Source organism: Leptodactylus fuscus, chromosome 2, assembly GCF_031893055.1.
Source record: "Leptodactylus fuscus isolate aLepFus1 chromosome 2, aLepFus1.hap2, whole genome shotgun sequence".
NCBI classification, from domain to species: domain Eukaryota; kingdom Metazoa; phylum Chordata; class Amphibia; order Anura; family Leptodactylidae; genus Leptodactylus; species Leptodactylus fuscus.
In genome coordinates, this window is record NC_134266.1 from 264,092,308 (window position 1) to 264,110,727 (window position 18,420).

Consider the following 18,420-nt stretch of genomic DNA (forward strand, 5'->3'; position numbering starts at 1 on the left):
GGACATCAATCTTTCGGCAGTGAGTGTAGTGTTGTAGCGAGCAAATACGAGATCTAATCCCGGGGATCTGGGTATTTTTTGCTGTGTTTTACTTTACTTAAAAAGGTTCATGTAAGATCACAAAATCTCCGACATTACTTAAGTAGCAATTACATATAGTGATTGTCTGTCCTGGAGGAGCTTATTTATTCCAAAATTCTGCGCTGAATAATATCTATCTATCTATCTATCTATCTATCTATCTATCTATCTATCTATCTATCTATCTATCTATCTATCTATCTATCATATCTATCTATCTATCTATCTATCTATCTATCTATCATATCTATCTATCTATCTATCTATCTATCTATCTATCTATCTATCTATCTATCTATCTATCTAACGATATCTTTATAGTGGTCAGAGCTGCATGATACAAGGCTCCAAATCCTCTGCATGCACCTCATGTGTAATGATAGAATTCCAGATCCTACAGTCACCACTAGAGGGAGCATAACCCCAAAGTGATTATGGTAGCATCTATCTATCTATCTATCTATCTATCTATCTATCTATCTATCTATCTATCTTCTATCTATCTATCTATCTATCTATCTATCTTTCTATCATCTATCTCCTATCTATCTATCTATCTATCTCCTATCTATCTATCTATCTATCTATCTATCTATCTTCTATCTATCTATCTATCTATCTATCTATCTATCTATCTATCTATCTTTCTATCATCTATCTCCTATCTATCTATCTATCTATCTATCTATCTATCTATCTATCTATCTCCTATCTATCTATCTATCTATCTATCTATCTATCTATCTATCTATCATCTATCTATCTATCTTTCTATCATCTATCTATCTATCTATCTATCTATCTATCTATCTATCTATCTATCCATCCATGCATCATGTATAGTTATATAGTTACACCCCATAAGACTCCTCCGCTCCCCCTTTTGTGAGATGAAAACATTAATAGTGAATTCAAGGAATAAGGGAAAGCCTAGTTATACAATGATACACCGCCCCTCTTCTATACATCTAAACAGATTTTGTAAACAAATTGGTTGTCACTCAACTTTCCCAGAATCAGATGTAAGGGCTAGTTCACACGTGGGCAAAGGGGCGGATTTTGACAGCCGAGTTTGCTTCAAAATCCGCCCCTTTACAATGGTGGTCTATGTAGACCGCTGGGCTTTTTTCTTTCCGCTAGCGGCGGGCTTCCGCCTCCGGCAGCACCCTCCTATGTCGGCTCATTCATTTGAGCGATGGTCGCTCGCCGCGTCTCTCTCTATGTCAAAACCTGCGCGGGCAGTTCACGTGTGAGCTAGCCCTAACTAATAAATTGCTAAAGATAAATTTTGACAGGAGAGAAGCTGCAAATTATAGATATGGCACTTGAGCCGTGCCTATCGTAGATATCTCCTTACGGAAAACCATGTGGAATAATACACAGCACATATGGATCCTATAGAAGGAGAAATACTGAGAAATACACCTGTGACATCTGGGATATATATTACGTTGTGGGGGTTAAATGAGGACCACCGATCTGGACTGTTGCCAGCAAAAGTCATATAGTAAGACCCCAATGCCTCCCTTTATAATCGCAATAGTGTGAATATAGATATGGGATAGATAGATAGATAGATAGATAGATAGATAGATAGATAGATAGATATTAGATAGATAGATAGATAGATAGATAGATATTAGATAGATAGATAGATAGATAGATAGATAGATAGGAGATAGATAGATAGATAGATAGATAGATAGATATTAGATAGATAGATAGAAGATAGATAGATAGATAGATAGATAGATAGATAGATAGATAGATAGATAGATAGATAGACCACGTAGATAGATAGGAGATAGATAGATAGATAGATAGATAGATAGATAGGAGATAGATAGATAGATAGATAGATAGATAGATAGATAGATATTAGATAGATAGATAGATAGATAGATATTAGATAGATAGATAGATAGATAGATAGGAGATAGATAGATAGATAGATAGATAGATAGATAGATAGATAGATAGATAGATAGACCACGTAGATAGATAGGAGATAGATAGATAGATAGATAGATAGATAGGAGATAGATAGATAGATAGATAGATAGATAGATAGATAGATAGATAGACTTTCTACTATATAAATGTAGCTTCATCAAGGGTGAATTTCTATTCTAAACAGGATTGTTGACCTAGGACAATGTCCGTGGTGTCATCGATCTTAGTGAATGAGCAAGTAAATCTGACCATGATCTACACCCTAGCGTCCCATCTGATTCACCGCCTGTAACATATGTTCAACATAAGCCGACCCCCTCCCCGTAAATGAAAGCACATCAATATCCCAAGCTATTAGTACTCACGGGGTTAAATGAGTGGGGCATTTAGAGAGTCCATATAACTGCCCACCGAAACCGGCTCCATACAGCTCATAGTATATGGCTGTATTCACATGGCGCGGTCATGTCATAGAAGGACACAATATACTTGAATGTGCGAACTGACTGAGGCAGGACACGCTGGGAGTTGTAGTAGAGCGATATAATGACGTACACAGAATATTTCTCTGTCAGGCCATGTGGTGGTGGGCGTATAGTACCATATAGAAGTGTGAAAATGTCGCTGACAGCTTCCACCTGGCAGATGTATAGGCGAGTCACAGACCGCGAGGAATGAGCACAAACATCCATCCAATTAAACAAGTCCCGGTGGAGACGTCTAATGGCTTGTTCTCGGGGCGTAATATAATCCTAGTATTATTGTAAAGATCCGATCTGCTGAACGGAAACGGAGAATTTATTAGGGGAACGGACGCCACAATTCATTTCATATTATTCTAAAATTAAGAGGCGCCCATAAAACCGCTATAGACGAGGACAACGATGGCGTTGCATGTGGCAACCAGTGAGAGCCAGGCTACCATGATCGTTGTTAAGGCTTAATCGAGTGTGTAGGCCGAGGCGGCATCCAATGGTCCGTTCTATATTGATGATTATAGAGTAGGCCCTATCCTATTTCATGGCATCGGAACGAATCGGAAGACTCCGTACAGGGGAGTACATCATGGCAGGCATTATGATAGGGCCTAAGTGAAGTTATAGGAGATAGGGCAGATCTAACAGGATATTGAACATGCCCGATCCTTCCATCTTCCGACATCATCTCTCAGGGAAAGGTCAGGTTGGGAGGCCCCATACATTTCATCAACTGCTCCGGACGAAATTGGCGGATTTGGTCAATTTGTCATTACTTCTAGGGCCTTTGCGGATATCATAGCTTTCATCTAAAATCACCCACAATATGGCTTCTTTCCAAAAGATAAAATCTATATATCCCATATTACTAGATAACAGGGCCCACTAGAATCAATACCAGGCCCAATCCCTTAGTATAGCTGCGCCATTGCTTGACCCATTCCTATACATAGGGGGGATTCATCAAGACGGCCATATTATTGTACATAGGTCTCCATGTAACTGCCTTGTCATGGCACATCCTACGTAAAAGATCTATGCCAGCAAAGGCTTTGGTAGATTTCTGCTGTCGTTTACGTCACCAATGTCTGGCGCAACTAAGAGAAAACGGCGAGGGCAGCGCAAAAACAGGAATTAGGAGTATTTGGGTTGCAAATGACGTTATAAAGTAAAAAGCCATCAGTTTGCAATTTTTTTAAGGACAAAAAAGTGGAATAATGATAATAATAATAATAATAATAATAATAATAATAATTTATAATGATATTAATAATAATAATAATTAATAATAATAATATAATAAAAATTATCTTAACAAATAATAGTACTAATAATAAATAATTTGAATTATTATTAATATTATTAATCATAATAAAAAAATCTTAATAAATAATAATAATATAATCTTAATAAATAATAATATTAATAATACATAATTTGAATTATTATTAAGAATATTAATCATAATAAAATAATCTTAAATAATAATAATAATAATAATAATAATAATAATAATAATAATAATAATAAAATAATCTTAATAAATAATAATAATAAATAATTTGAATTATTAATAATAATAATAATAATAATAATAATAAAATAATCTTAATGAATAATAATAATAATAATAATAATAATAAAATTTTCTTAATAAATATGAATAATAATAATAATAATAAATAATAATAATAATAATAATAATAATAATAAAAATAATAATATAATTGTCTGACCACAATACTATAAAAAAAATAAAAATAATAATAATTAAAATCTAAAATCATTAAATTATTTAATGATACAAATGTTAAACCGACTTGTATCTTCCATCTGCTATATGTACCGCAGGGGTGTCGCCATAGGGGATCAGAGGTATCACTCACACCAAGGCCCTGGTATCCCAGAGGGCCCTCTTAGGACACCAGTACTATACATAGCACATAGGAGGTGGGGGGCGCTGTTACAGATTTTGCATTACATCTCTGTATACAGATGGGCAGGATCCATGACACATTGCATTATGCAAATATACAGGTCTTCACGTTGAGCTCACCAACATCTCCTGATGGCTGCCCACGGAGATTGAGACATCTGCACTTGTCTTCTATATAATGAGATACTTGCTATGGAGATTAGGTCAATGAGATACAGCCGCCTGGGGAGAGCAGCCCAAAAAATATGCTAAATGTATAACCTGTCATGGCAGCTGTACATTACAACAAAGGTATGAGGTCTTCCGGGGGCTGCTGGCTCCAATAATGGGTCAGTGGGATAAGATACCCCTCTGGACATAAGGATAGATCACACTAAAATCTTATTTCAGTACTATGACATCCCATCCTGACTAAGGCAACCCAAGTCCCCCTACATCAGACCGTACCCATGATTACTAGATATTGGACATAGCAGAGCTGAGTTTGTCATCTGGTACAACACTCAGGTTATTACAATGTGCTATCAGCTATCTACAGATCCTCTGGCTATATGTGTCACCCCCAACTATATTAGCAAGCGCACAGAGCCCTGCCCCTGGAGGATTGCTGCCTTTCAACTAAATGGATGACCATTCGTTTCAGCGGATCCTGCGCAAATGGTTTCTGTAGCAATATTAGGTGGTTGTGGGTAATCCTGCATCAGGTCACCGTGTTAGATGGAGTCCAGGGGGGCAACTGTGTGAAAGGCGGGGGATCTGAGATATTACATGCAAAATAGTATAAAAGAAAGAGTTATGTGACAAATTCAGCTCTGCTACATCTGTATATACAGGATGCACATATAGAAAATGTATAGATAGATAGATGTTACATAGCTAGATAGATATTGTGCACGATAGGTACATAGATAGATAGATAGATAGATAGATAGATAGGAGATAGATAGATAGATAGGAGATAGATAGATAGATAGATAGATAGATAGATAGATAGATAGATAGATATTAGGTAGGTAGATAGATAGATAGATAGATAGATAGATAGACGGATAGATAGATATTAGGTAGGTAGATAGATAGACGGATAGATAGATATTAGGTAGATAGATAGAAAGAAACAGTTATGTGACAAATTCAGCTCTGCTACATCTGTATATACAGCATGCACATATATAAAAATGTATAGATAGATAGATAGATGTTACATAGCTAGATAGATATTATGCATGATAGATAGATAGATAGATAGATAGATAGATAGATAGATAGATAGACGGATAGATGATAGATAGATAGATATTAGGTAGATAGATAGATAGATAGATAGATAGATAGATAGATAGGAGATAGATAGATAGATAGATAGATAGATAGATAGATAGATAGATTTAGATACACACACAATCCGCTATATACAGTACACATACTATATATCCACCCTGTATGGACCCTTTCCCACATCTTCTAGGTACATCTTCTACCTATCTTCTAGGTAGATAGATAGATAGATAGATAGATAGATAGATAGATAGATAGATAGGAGATAGATAGATAGATAGATAGATAGGAGATAGATAGATAGATAGATAGATAGATAGATTTAGATACACACACAATCCGCTATATACAGTACACATACTATACATCCACCCTGTATGGACCCTTTCCCACATCTTCTAGGTACATCCTGACCAAAGCCACCACCGTCCTCTTACTAACCTCACTAAATTACCAATAAATGACAAATAAATAACTATAAAACAAGCAATCCACTATATACTAATAACCGTACACACATCCGGGCTTAGTCTATACATTGTCTTATGTCCCGTGTGAATCCTGATATCAGCCAGTACCATTCTCTCACTTACTCCGCTCAATGAAAAATTCATGAAAAATTGAAAATGATTAAAAAAAAGTGCAATAAAACATCCATCATGCAATAAAAGTATCAACAAATTAAAAAAAAAAACTAAAATAACTCTATACAATACAATGATAAAACATAAAATAAACATAAACATAAATAAAAAATACATTAAAAATAAAATAACAGAGTATTCCAAACCTGCCATCAACAAGTACAGAGTTGCCTGTGATATTTGCATGGCTGCTATGTATACAGACCCCCCGTTATTTGGTATATAACCCTATGATATATACAGTATACCCCCCCTCCCATGAAACCCGGAGCAGCATGGTACACACAGCACGGCAGCTTCCTCTTACCTCTCGCATGAACTGTCCCCAATCTTGCACTTGTCCTAGACGGACCCCATCGCCCTTTCCAAAAACAGCCCAGCATAACAAGTGCAACCTGCCTGCTCCATTCTCCAGCACTCCTCAAGACGAAAGATGCTACCAAGGTAACCTAGAGAAAAAAAAATCCCAGACCGCACACTTTCCTACAAGAAGTCCACGCCGTGTTCAAAAAATTTCAAAAATATCAGGTCTATCCCGCAGGCAGAAGGCTTCCTTGCAAGAAGACTCAACTTATCCTGGGAAATCTGCAGTTTCAAAAAGTTGCCATCACCTTCCTCAGTGTGGTAATGAAGGGAAAAAAAAATGTGACTTGGAGATGGGGGAAGAAAATCCTGGAGCAGGGGTGGGGGGGATGGGGAGGTGGGAGAGGAGGAGGAGGAGGAGGGTAGCGCTGTGATGTGACATACATATGGAATGAGCTTTGGAACAATGCTGTCAAAACAGCCAGGGCCTTCTCCACTCGTAGGCAGCTGCTTTCTGGACTGTGCCCTATAGAAAGGAGTTAGGGGGTAGAGGATTAAGCCTGGTGAGAACACCAGCGTCTCCGCCACTTACTCCTCACGGTTCGCCTTGAATTCCTCTACAAGATCTTATTTTCTTAATAACCGACGAGAGAAATTTGATGCCCTCAGAACTACTGTGGAACTGCAAGTGCTAGAAAGCTCAGCCAGCCCTTGCCCTTCATTTGCCCGCAGTTTTTGGCTGGCAGAATGAGATGCCACTTGCGGTTTCTTACATATGGCGTTGTCCTTGATACGTAAAGTCATCATAGATATCGCCATTAACTCCACCATTCCTAGCGATTCAAATTTTGCCAAAATTTTCTAGATATAAAAATGGGGCAAGTACAAAATAACGTGGCTGTGTCTGAATTCGACATGGGTTTTGGATTATGTGCAGGGTTGTATGGTCAATCTTGGCTATGGCTTGGCAATAGGGTTGAGCGATCGAAATCGGGAAAGATCGGATTCCGATTGGCGATTGAGAAAATTTCATGATCGCGATCGGAATCGGCTGGAAAATTATCGGAAATCGGATTTTGAAATGTTAAGATCGGCTCAACCCAGTGACTTTTCCCATAGAGAAGCACTCACTAGGGTTGAGCGATTGGGATGGGAAAAGAACGGATTCGAATAGGCGATCGAGCAAGTTTCACGATCACGATCGGGATCGGCTGGAAAATGATCGGAAATCAGATTTTGAAATTTTAAAATCAGCTCAACCCTAAAAGTAACTTTTCCTGTAGAGAAGCATTGACTAGGGTTGAGCAATCGGGATCGGAAAAGATCGGATTCCGATTGGCGATCGAGCAAATATCGGGATCGGCTGGAAAATTATCGGAAATCGGATTTTGAAATGTTAAGATCGGCTCAACCCAGTGACTTTTCCCATAGAGAAGCATTGACTAGAGTTCAGTGATCGGGATCGGAAAAGATCTGATTCCAATCGGCGATCGAGCAAATATCACGATCGGGATCGGCTGGAAAATTATCGTAAATCGGATTTTAAAATCGATCCTGAAATTTCAAGATCGGCTCAACCCCACTTGGCAACAATTTTTTGGCGTGGATGTGGACCGATGCAATTTGCGCTAAAATTTTACCAAAATTTGCACAATTTTCATGACTTCTTGATAAATTGGATATTGGAAGTTTTACAGAACTGCAGTACTGGCTTTTTTTGTAGTATGGATACAAGTCAGATCCAGATCATGGGTCTAATAAGATAAGATAAGATAATCCTTTATAAGATAAGATAACCCAGATTTATAGGAGGAGGGGGCTTAGGGCCACAATATGGGGTAACAAATGTACCCATATCATGCTCACGGGTCTGTATCTTCGTCTCACTGGACACCACACCATCTTTTCTCTGCACTTTTTGCAAATTTTTGACTTTTAGGACAGTGTATGCCAAAAACTGTTTAGTAAATTTGGACCTTTGTACCCAATTTTTTTCCTAAATTGCTATTTATGGACGTCCAATAATCCAGAAAAATTGCTAATCCAGAAAGCTTGGGTCACATGTTTACCAAATTGGACTGATTTTACTATATGGGCCAAGCTATGGTGCAGTTGACTCCGACATGCCGTATGGACCATGTGCTTATGAAATCCTGGTTCTCTGGGCATGCTGGCCCCTGTAGTTCTCTAACTACTGGAGGTCCTGGTTGAGCTGAACCCACAAGAACATAACGGGATTATCCGTGTAGCGTTGGATTATCTGGGGACGCGCGGATAATGTCAGATATAAATCATTCTGAAGGTAGTTCTCAGGGGCTCGTACACATGGCTACTTCAGTCGAGGTTCGTTTGCTTTCATTTGCGGCCGACCTACAGCTTCTATATATACGGGTCACTGGAATCAAAAGGGAGAGCACCAAAAGTATTCGGAACGTATGGATGATCTTGGCCATATACCAACCATAAAGATCAGTTCAGCAGATCTACGGGTGGTCTAATATGAACCTGATAATGCCGCCATACTATACTTATACTATACCTACATGATACTATACTATACAGTATCAATCACTGCTCAAATAATACCACCATACATCCACTTAGTATCTAAATAATACCGCCATACACTGTCTAAATAGTTATCTTCAAATAATGTTACCCTATAGTCTCTAAATAATACTACCATACATTCCCTACATAATGGTCTTATTCAGTGCCCAAATGAAACATCCACTTAGTATCTAAATAATACCGCCATACATTGTCTAATGTTATCGTCAAATAATGTTACCCTATAGTCTCTAAATAATACCACTATACATTCCCTACATAATGGTCCTATTCAATGCCCAAAGGAAACATCCACTTAGTGTCTAAATAATACCGCCATACATTCCCTACAAAGAAAATTCTAGTCTATGCCCAAATGAAACATCCACTGAGTGTCTAAGACTACTAAATTTTTGGGTCCCCCCTCACACATTGTTGAACTTGTAACCTCTATGTAGTATTCAAACAATTCTGCCATATAGTGTCCATATAACACTGCTATACCTAAAAATGCCAAATAAAAGATCCATATAGTGTCTAAATAATACCACCATACATTTCCTACATAATAGTCCCGTTCAATACCCAAATGAAAAAGTCATTCAATGACCGATTCTAAGACCGCTATACATTGTCTAAGTTATAACTTCTATGTAGTATTCAGATAATGCTGCCATATAGTGTCCATATAACACTGCCATACATTTCCCACATAATATTCCCATTCAATGCCCAATTGTAATAGCCATTTTAGGCTGGGCTTTAGTCCGTCATAGAATCAGAAGAAAGAACTAAACAAGACGGATTTGTCTAATGACGGACAACCGATACCGAAGGATCCCATACTGGATCCATTGGATATCCGTTGTTTTCTATGTGATTTTTCTGGGTGAAGCATTTTTTGGACTATGGGATGGGTACAGATTTTGTATTGGGGCCTAGCAGCAGGACAGGGCGCTGAGGTTCACCAGAACCACTGCCATAAATTGGACTGGGCTGCTGTGCCGCTCCCATTACTTGTATAGAATCGGTGATGGGCGAGCCACCCGTCCACTAGCCCCTCCGGCTGACCTGTGCGGGGTCCTGGTGTCAGACCCCAACCGATCACATACTGGTGACCTATCCTGTATGAAAACTCGATTTAGGTCCAGAAAACCTCTTTAAGATCACCAAAGTTTTGACATGTCCCCTGAATCCTGGTAGTTCGGTACCTCACTCTCACTATATACACTACCGGCAGCGGTTACTACTGTATATACATATGTCCATGGGTACAGCAGGGAGACACATTTCTCACATTCCTACCGGTATGGATGACGCTGGAGCTGCCGCTCACTCAGGTTTATGTGGAAGGCGCTGTGTTTATGGAGGAAACACATGTCTTACAACAACAGTTGCCCAAATGTGAACAACAGCTGAAATTTCTTACAAGCCCCAGGTTAGGACGAGAGACCCAACAACTAGGGTTGAGCTGATCTTGAGATTTCAGGATCGATTTTAAAATCCGATTTCCGATCATTTTCCAGCCGATCACGATCGTAAAATTTGCTCGATCACCGATCGGGATCTGATCTTTCCCCATCCCGATCGCTCAACCCTAGTCAATGCTGGGAAAAGTCACTTTTAGCGTAGATCCGATCTTAAAATTTCACAATGCAGCCATGTGTCGGCATGCCATGTACTGATCTGTAATACTCAATACTTAGAGTTATTGGCTCAGTAGGGTGAGATATCACCTTGCTTTCCAAGTCTAGTTGTCCAAAACAGGGATGATATCTCAGCATAGCTACACAAATTCCTCCTTGAATTGGCGCTGTCACCCCAAGCATTTTGGCGTTTTGTTTATCTAAATCTGTTCAGCCATTCCAAAGTTATAAGCCCTATAAGTGTTGATACAAATTATGGTCTACTAGTCAAGTGGGCGGTAACACTGCATGACATACAGCATACAAAGACTCCTCCCTCCAGAAATACCACAGTGTTCCCACTACTATACCCTAATTTCCACCAACACTAACAAGGCTTATATCTTTGGAATAGCCGAATAGATATGGATGAAATATCGGAGACTGGGGCAAAGCCAATAGGCTGACATGTCCCATCTTCTTCAGTTTACTTTCCAACTGTGCTGTGTAGACTGAGACAGAGTCAGCAGAGTCATCTCATAAGACGGTAAGGGGAATGACAGCTCTATTGTAGTTCTGGATGCTTAGACAAGGCCGTAAGATTATATACACAGATACAACTCTGTATACAGCCCCCTATTGTCCACTGTTTTGGGGGAGGGGCCGTACTCCATCACTTTGTTTCCTAGAGACTATGGCCACTGCCATAAAGCAGAGACCTTATTTACCTATAGAACATTTTAGTCTTATGGACACTTTTCAGCCCATTGATTACCATTCATTGCAGCTGCCATAAAGCACACACATGCAGAAAGAAAGGGGTCACCAATATGACTACCCCATAAAAGCGACTATCTAGAAAATTTTGTAGAGACTTTATTAGTTTTATGGAAACTTTGATGCCCATTAACTGCCATTCATTGCAGCTGCCATAAAGCAAACACATGCTGTTACACCATTTATACACAATGTAAGGGTGTCGTCAATATGGCTGCCCCATAAAACTTACTATATACACTTCCTAGCCATTTTATTAGTTTTATGGACACGTTTCTGTCCATTCATTGTAGCTGCCATAAAGCATTCACATGCTGCACTGTCTATACAGACCATACAAGAAGTAAGGGATCACCAATATGGCTGCCCCATTAAAGTAACCATCAACGACCTCTCCAAGAGACTTTATTAGTCTTATGGACACCTTTCTTTGCAGCTGCCATAAAGCGCACACTCCTTGCTGCACTGCATAGCCAGAAAGAAGGTGGCCAATATGGCTGCCCCATAACCATGACTAGCTACAACATTTCCTAGAGACATTAATAGTCTTATGGACGCATTTCTTTCCATTGACTGTCATTCTTCTTTGCAGCTGCCGTAAAGCACGCACCCCCTGCCTCACTGCTTAGCCAGAAAGAAGGTGGCCAATATGGATGCCCCATAACCATGACTAGCTACATTTCCTAGAGACAGTTTTTTCCATTAACTATCATTCTTCTTTGCAGCTGCCATAAAGCGCACCCCCCCTGCCTCACTGCTTAGCCAGAAAGAAGGTGGCCAATATGGATGCCCCATAACCATGACTAGCTACATTTCCTAGAAACAGTTCTTTCCATTAACTATCATTCTTCTTTGCAGCTGCCGTAAAGCACACACCCCCCCGCCTCACTGCTTAGCCAGAAAAAAGGTCACCAATATGGCTGCCCCATAGAAAATAACTATGTACAACATAGTCACATCTACATACTAAGACTTGCACCTAATAAATCAAGCCTCGATTCCGTCCATGACACATCCCCTTTAATTCTGGATTTTTCCGCGTGGCGCTGGGTAGGGTCTAATGAGATGACCGATCCATATCACTTCTACAGGGGCTCCTTCCTACAATACATTACCAGTCGCTCTCTAGGGGCGCTGGCTTTTCCATCTACTAAACCAATCCAAATCTATGGACTTTATCATAAATCAGCGACGTTTCATGGGGGACTCGAACCGTCAGGGCGCGGCCGGGGAATTATTACCCGTTACCCTGATCGTGCTCCCAATCATTGGATATGCTCATGGCCGCTCACGCTCATTGCCTTCTAATCAAATAACGTATTGCCATAGATTTAGCCGTCCCCAATTTATCAAGGTCTTTAATATACACGGGGTGACCACAATAAGCAGCAAGGGCAATCAATAGGCACTGCCGCTGGTCGGGGATTAATGGCTACGACTCGCGGATCAATAATTCACAACGCACGGAACAAGCGCATCGGTCGGCAGCACAATGTATGGTTTGTTTACTGGCCATCGGTATCTCAGGTCAGATCTATGGCGCTTTAGGTTTTAGAATTAAAAGGGTATTTCCCCTTTAAATAATAAAAAAAATGATGTCCTTGAAACGTCCTCTTCTTCCATTCTGGGGTCTGGTAAAGCTGGGTGACAATAACCCTAAAGATCGCTGCAGTGATGTCATTAGTTGCCACCTTTGATGAATATTTTCTAGTTAGAACATAGAAATTCTCTCTGTTTTCTATTATTCTTCGTTTACATTATTTTTGCTATAAGAAAACCATCATCAAGCTGCTGTTGATGGATCCACAATTCTTATTACATCTTATGTAGGCATATGCTGTAAATAGGCCATATGCGATGGGAGATCAATTTCAGTTTTAGTCCCTGCAGTGTAGAAAATTTAAGTTGCTATTGGGAAACCATCAACAATCGGCTATTGACAGATCTCCGGTTCTTAGTGACACATGCTAAGAATTGAAAATCAGTCAATAGCAGTTTGTAGATGGGTTCGCAAGAGCAACATAGATTCCCTACACCACAGGGACTAAAAGTGTGCGTGTGTGAAGAAATAGGCTGTAGGCCTGACATGGTATTCATTTATTTTAAGTGTGTGCTATGTAGTATAGAGAAAATATGTTTCTGTTTAAAAACCATCAACAAGCTGCTGTTGACAGATCTACAATTCCTATAGGTTGCTGTTATAAACAGGCTGTACAATTTTCATTTACTGTTGCGCACACTTTTAGTCTCTGCATTATAAAGATTGTCTGTTGCTATTTGGAAACCATCAACAAGCTGCTGTTGACAGATCTACAATTGCTATAGGTTGCAATAGCGTGCTGTTGTAAATAGGCTGTACAATTTTCATTTACTGTTGAGCACACTTTTAGTCTCTGCAGTATAGGGATTGTCTGTTGTTATTTGTAAAGCATTAACAAGCTGCTGTTGACAGATCTATAATTCCTATAGGTTGCTATGTATGCACAATAGGTTGCTGTTGTAAATAGGCGGTGCAATTTTCATTTACTGTTGTGCACAATTTTAGTCTCTGTAGTATAGGGATCGTCTGTTGCTATTTGGAAACCATCAACAAGCTGCTGTTGACAGATCTACAATAGCTATAGGTTGCTATGTATGCGCAACAGCGTGCTGTTGTAAATAGGCTGTACAATTTTCATTTACTGTTGAGCACACTTTTAGTCTCTACAGTATGAGGATTGTCTGATTCTATTTGGAAACCATCAACAAGCTGCTGTTGACAGATCTACAATTCCTATAGGTTGCTATGTATGCACAATAGCGTGCTGTTGTAAATAGGCTGTACAATTTTCATTTACTATCGAGCACACTTTTAGTCTCTGCAGTATAGGGATCATTTGTTGCTATTTGGAAACCATCAACAAGCTGCTGTTGACAGATCTACAATTGCTATAGGTTGCTATGTATGCTCAACAGCGTGCTGTTGTAAATAGGCTGTGCAATTTCATTTACTGTTGCGCACACTTTTAGTCTCTGCAGTATAAGTATTGTCTGATGCTATTTGGAAACCATCAGCAAGCTGCTGCTAAGAGATCTCCAGTTCTAACTATATCGCTCTCAATAGGCTGTTGGTCTTACAATGTATTCATCTATTTTAAAGTACATTTTACAGAAAACATGTTATGTTATTTAAAAACCATCAACAAGCTGCTGTTGACAGATCTATGATTCTTATTGGGAGCTCTGTATGCACAATGGTATACTGTTGTAGATATCTGTAGACGTAACATCACTTTTATTTATTGTTCAGTGTATTTTTAATCTCTGCTGCGTAGGGAACATGTGTTGCTATTTAGAAACCACCAATAAGCTGCTGTTGACAGATCTACAGTTCTTATTGTCTCTTACATAGGCATACGTAGTAAATAGACTTTATGTGATGTGAGACAAACTTGATTTATGGTTCAGCGTATTTTCAGTCTCAGCCGTGTAGGGAATGCCTGTTGCTATTTGGAAACCACCAATAAGCTGCTGTTGACAGATCTAAAATTCTTATTGCTTGTTTTGTGTATACGTATACATTGCATGTATGCATAATAAAATAATGATGTGAATAGGTTGTGGATTGTTTAGTACATGTTTAATCTCTGTAATTTAGGGAACATCTGTTGCTGTTTGGAAACCATCAGCAAGCTTCTGGTATTCGTATTGCATGTTTTTAGGTGCAGAAGAGTGCGATTTCATTAACACTGCAATGATTAAGCTTTCACTTATTTTGCAGTGAAGAAAATGTGTGTTGAATCCATGAACAAACTGCTGTTGACGGATCTATAATTATGATGTGTTTTTGGTGTACGCCTATGAACAGCTTATCTGGCTGTCATGGTGTCACATTGGCTTCATGCTCATGTTAAAAAGTTCACTTATTTGTATCTTGCATGATATAGAACATGTATGTGGAAACCATCAGGAGCCTTCTGTTGACAGATCTACAATTATAATTATGTGAATCCGTGATTTTGTGGCCGCAAAATAACGCGGCGTTTACGATCCACGCTCCCATTGAAATCAATGGGAGCGTATACAGCCTGCAAAATCTCACACGACGTATACGTGCCACATCACGCGGCACGTTACTCCGTGTGAACTCCCCTATAGGGGCAATGAGTCTGGCTGACTTTATTAACCCTTAAAGCTTAACTCATGATTCCCTAATGAATGTATTTCTGGGTTAATTACAATATTTAGATACTTGTTTGGTACAAGATGGGCAAGAGATGGTAAGAGATGGGCAAACTGAAGATTTGTGGCATTTCGGGTTCGGACCAAGATAATGATTAAGATTGGGAGGCGGAGGTGCAAAAGGTGCAAAAGGCGGAGGTGCAAAAAATTAACAAAAAAAATTAACACTATAAAACAGTTTATACTCACCTTCCCTCACTTCTTTGGGCTCCCTCTCTGCGTCCTCTTCTGGCCTCCTGGTTGATGTCATTAGTCCCTGGGGCACCCTTGAGTCCTGTGATTGGGCCTTAGCAGTCACATGGGGCATGCTGACATCATAATACGACGCAAATGTCATGACGTAGGTACAGCCCGTGTGACCGCCGAGGCCCAATCACAGACCTCAGGGGTGACTTGATGTCACCCAGGAGGCCAAAAGAGGACTAAGAAGGCGCTGAACACCTTGGGGAAGCCCAAAAGAGCTAAGAAAGGTGAGTATAACTTTTTGTTATTTATGTTTTCTACACCTCCCCTCTATTATACTCTGGGATCTGATGACCCGCTCTACTTTCAGGTTTGGGTCAAACCCAAAAATTTGGGTTGAATCTGATTTGCTCATCTCTACCTACTGATGGTTTCCAGGACATTGTATGACAACCAAAAATATACCACATATATGGTGCAAGACGACAGATTTTATATATGAGTCTGACCAAGATGTGGCCATATAAGACATGTCGTAGTCATGTGAGGTAGTCGCCGCCTCGGTAATGGCCACCGATCGACCCCCGTCCCTGCTCTAATGGTTGTCACTTATGGCAGACGGTTTAATTGCAGGAGTAGATGGCGGTAACTCGGGTGCTGAAATTTTCCAGAAAAACAGATCTTCAGCGCACTTTATAATTCTCATAAATCAGTCAGCGACTAATTCCGTGCAGAACAGGGAGCTTTAATAATGTAAAATGTGCTGATTTATTGGCGGGGCCTATGACAGAAGCGACATACAGGACACTCAATCATATCCATGCCTGACTGCCGAACATAGGAATCAAATACTCAACCTCCTCAGTATTCCTTCCCCTTTAAAATTAGGGCTAAGGCCGCGGATCTGACAGCAAGGGAGTGTTCTGTGGGGTTTGGGGGAACGTTAGTAAAATGGTGCAGTTTGGACTCAGATGTTGGGAGGTGAAGTCCTGCGACCACCACTCTCAATGTGCGTAGCCGTCCTGGTGTACGGTGTTAGCGGCCTCACCGCCGGATACTGGATTCATAACTTCTTTATTAAACAAAGTCCAGAGAGAAAGAAAGATAGATATATCACATATCTCCCGGAGCAGAACTGTATTACCCCGGCTCAATAGATTATAGATGTGATACAGTATGAGGCGAAATTAAACCAGGACGTGAATCATCAGGATGGCGACAATGGGTTAATCACTAAGAAATATATAAGATTTATGGTACAAGGTTTGGGGAATTCCAGTGAGAGCACACCAATGTAATATCTATCTATCTATCTATCTATCTATCTATCTATCTATCTATCTATCTATCTATCATCTATCTATCTCCTATCTATCTATCTATCTATCTATCTATCTATCTATCTATCTATCATCTATCTATCTCCTATCTATCTATCTATCTATCTATCTCACTCTCTATCTATCTATCTATCTATCTATCTATCTATCTATCTATCTATCATCTATCTATCTATCTCCTATCTATCTATCTATCTATCTATCTATCTATCTATCTATCTATCTATCTATCTATCTATATCACATATCTATCTATCTATCTATCTATCTATCTATCTCCTATCTATCTATCTATCTCACTCTCTATCTATCTATCTATCTATCTATCTATCTATCTATCTATCTATCTATCTCACTATCTATCTATCTATCTATCTATCTATCTATCTATCTATCTATCTATCTATATATCTATCTATCTCCTGCAGTGTTGGCCAAAAGTATTGGTCAGATAATACTCAGTTTCTTCCAGAAAATGATTGCAATCACAAATTCGGTATTATTATTGTCATTTAATTTGTCTTCAATGGAAAACCACAAAAAGAATTGTCAAAAAGCCAAATTGGATATAATTCCACAGCAAACATAAAAAAGGGGGTGGACAAAAGTATTGGCACTGTTTAAAAAATCATGTGATGCTTCTCTAATTTGTGTAATTAACAGCACCTGTTACTTACCTGAGGCACCTAACAGGTGGTGGCAATAACTAAATCACACTTGCAGCCAGTTGAAATGGATTAAAGTTGACTCCACCTCTGTCCTGTGTCCTTGTGTGACCACATTGAGCATGGAGAAAAGAAAGAAGACCAAAGAACTGTCTGAGGACGTGAGAAGCAAAATTGTGAGGAAGCATGAGCAATCTCAAGGCTACAAGTCCATCTCCAAAGCCCTGAATGTTCCTGTGTCTACCGTGCGCAGTGTCATCAAGAAGTGTAAAGCCCATGGCCCTGTGGCTAACCTCCCTAGATGTGGACGGAAAAGAAAGATTGATGAGAGATTTCAACGCAAGATTGTGCGGATGGTGGATAAAGAACCTCGACTAACATCCAAACA

The 18,420-nt window shown here is 39.4% G+C and overlaps 1 protein-coding gene across 6 annotated transcripts in view; it reads right to left on the reverse strand.

The window, feature by feature from the left end:
• FAT3 (FAT atypical cadherin 3) overlaps window positions 1-18,420 on the reverse strand; it is a 502,317-nt gene that overhangs the window by 375,948 nt on the left and 107,949 nt on the right. Inside the window, exon 1 of one of the 6 annotated variants that reach the window (XM_075266165.1) lies at window positions 6,676-6,823. The exons of 4 other annotated variants lie outside the window; for them this stretch is intronic. The gene's annotated coding sequence lies outside the window, so the exon portion shown is untranslated. Of the gene's footprint in view, window positions 1-2,635; window positions 2,734-6,675; window positions 6,824-18,420 lie in introns of those variants that run through there. One more of the 6 variants, XM_075266166.1, reaches the window with a different exon arrangement.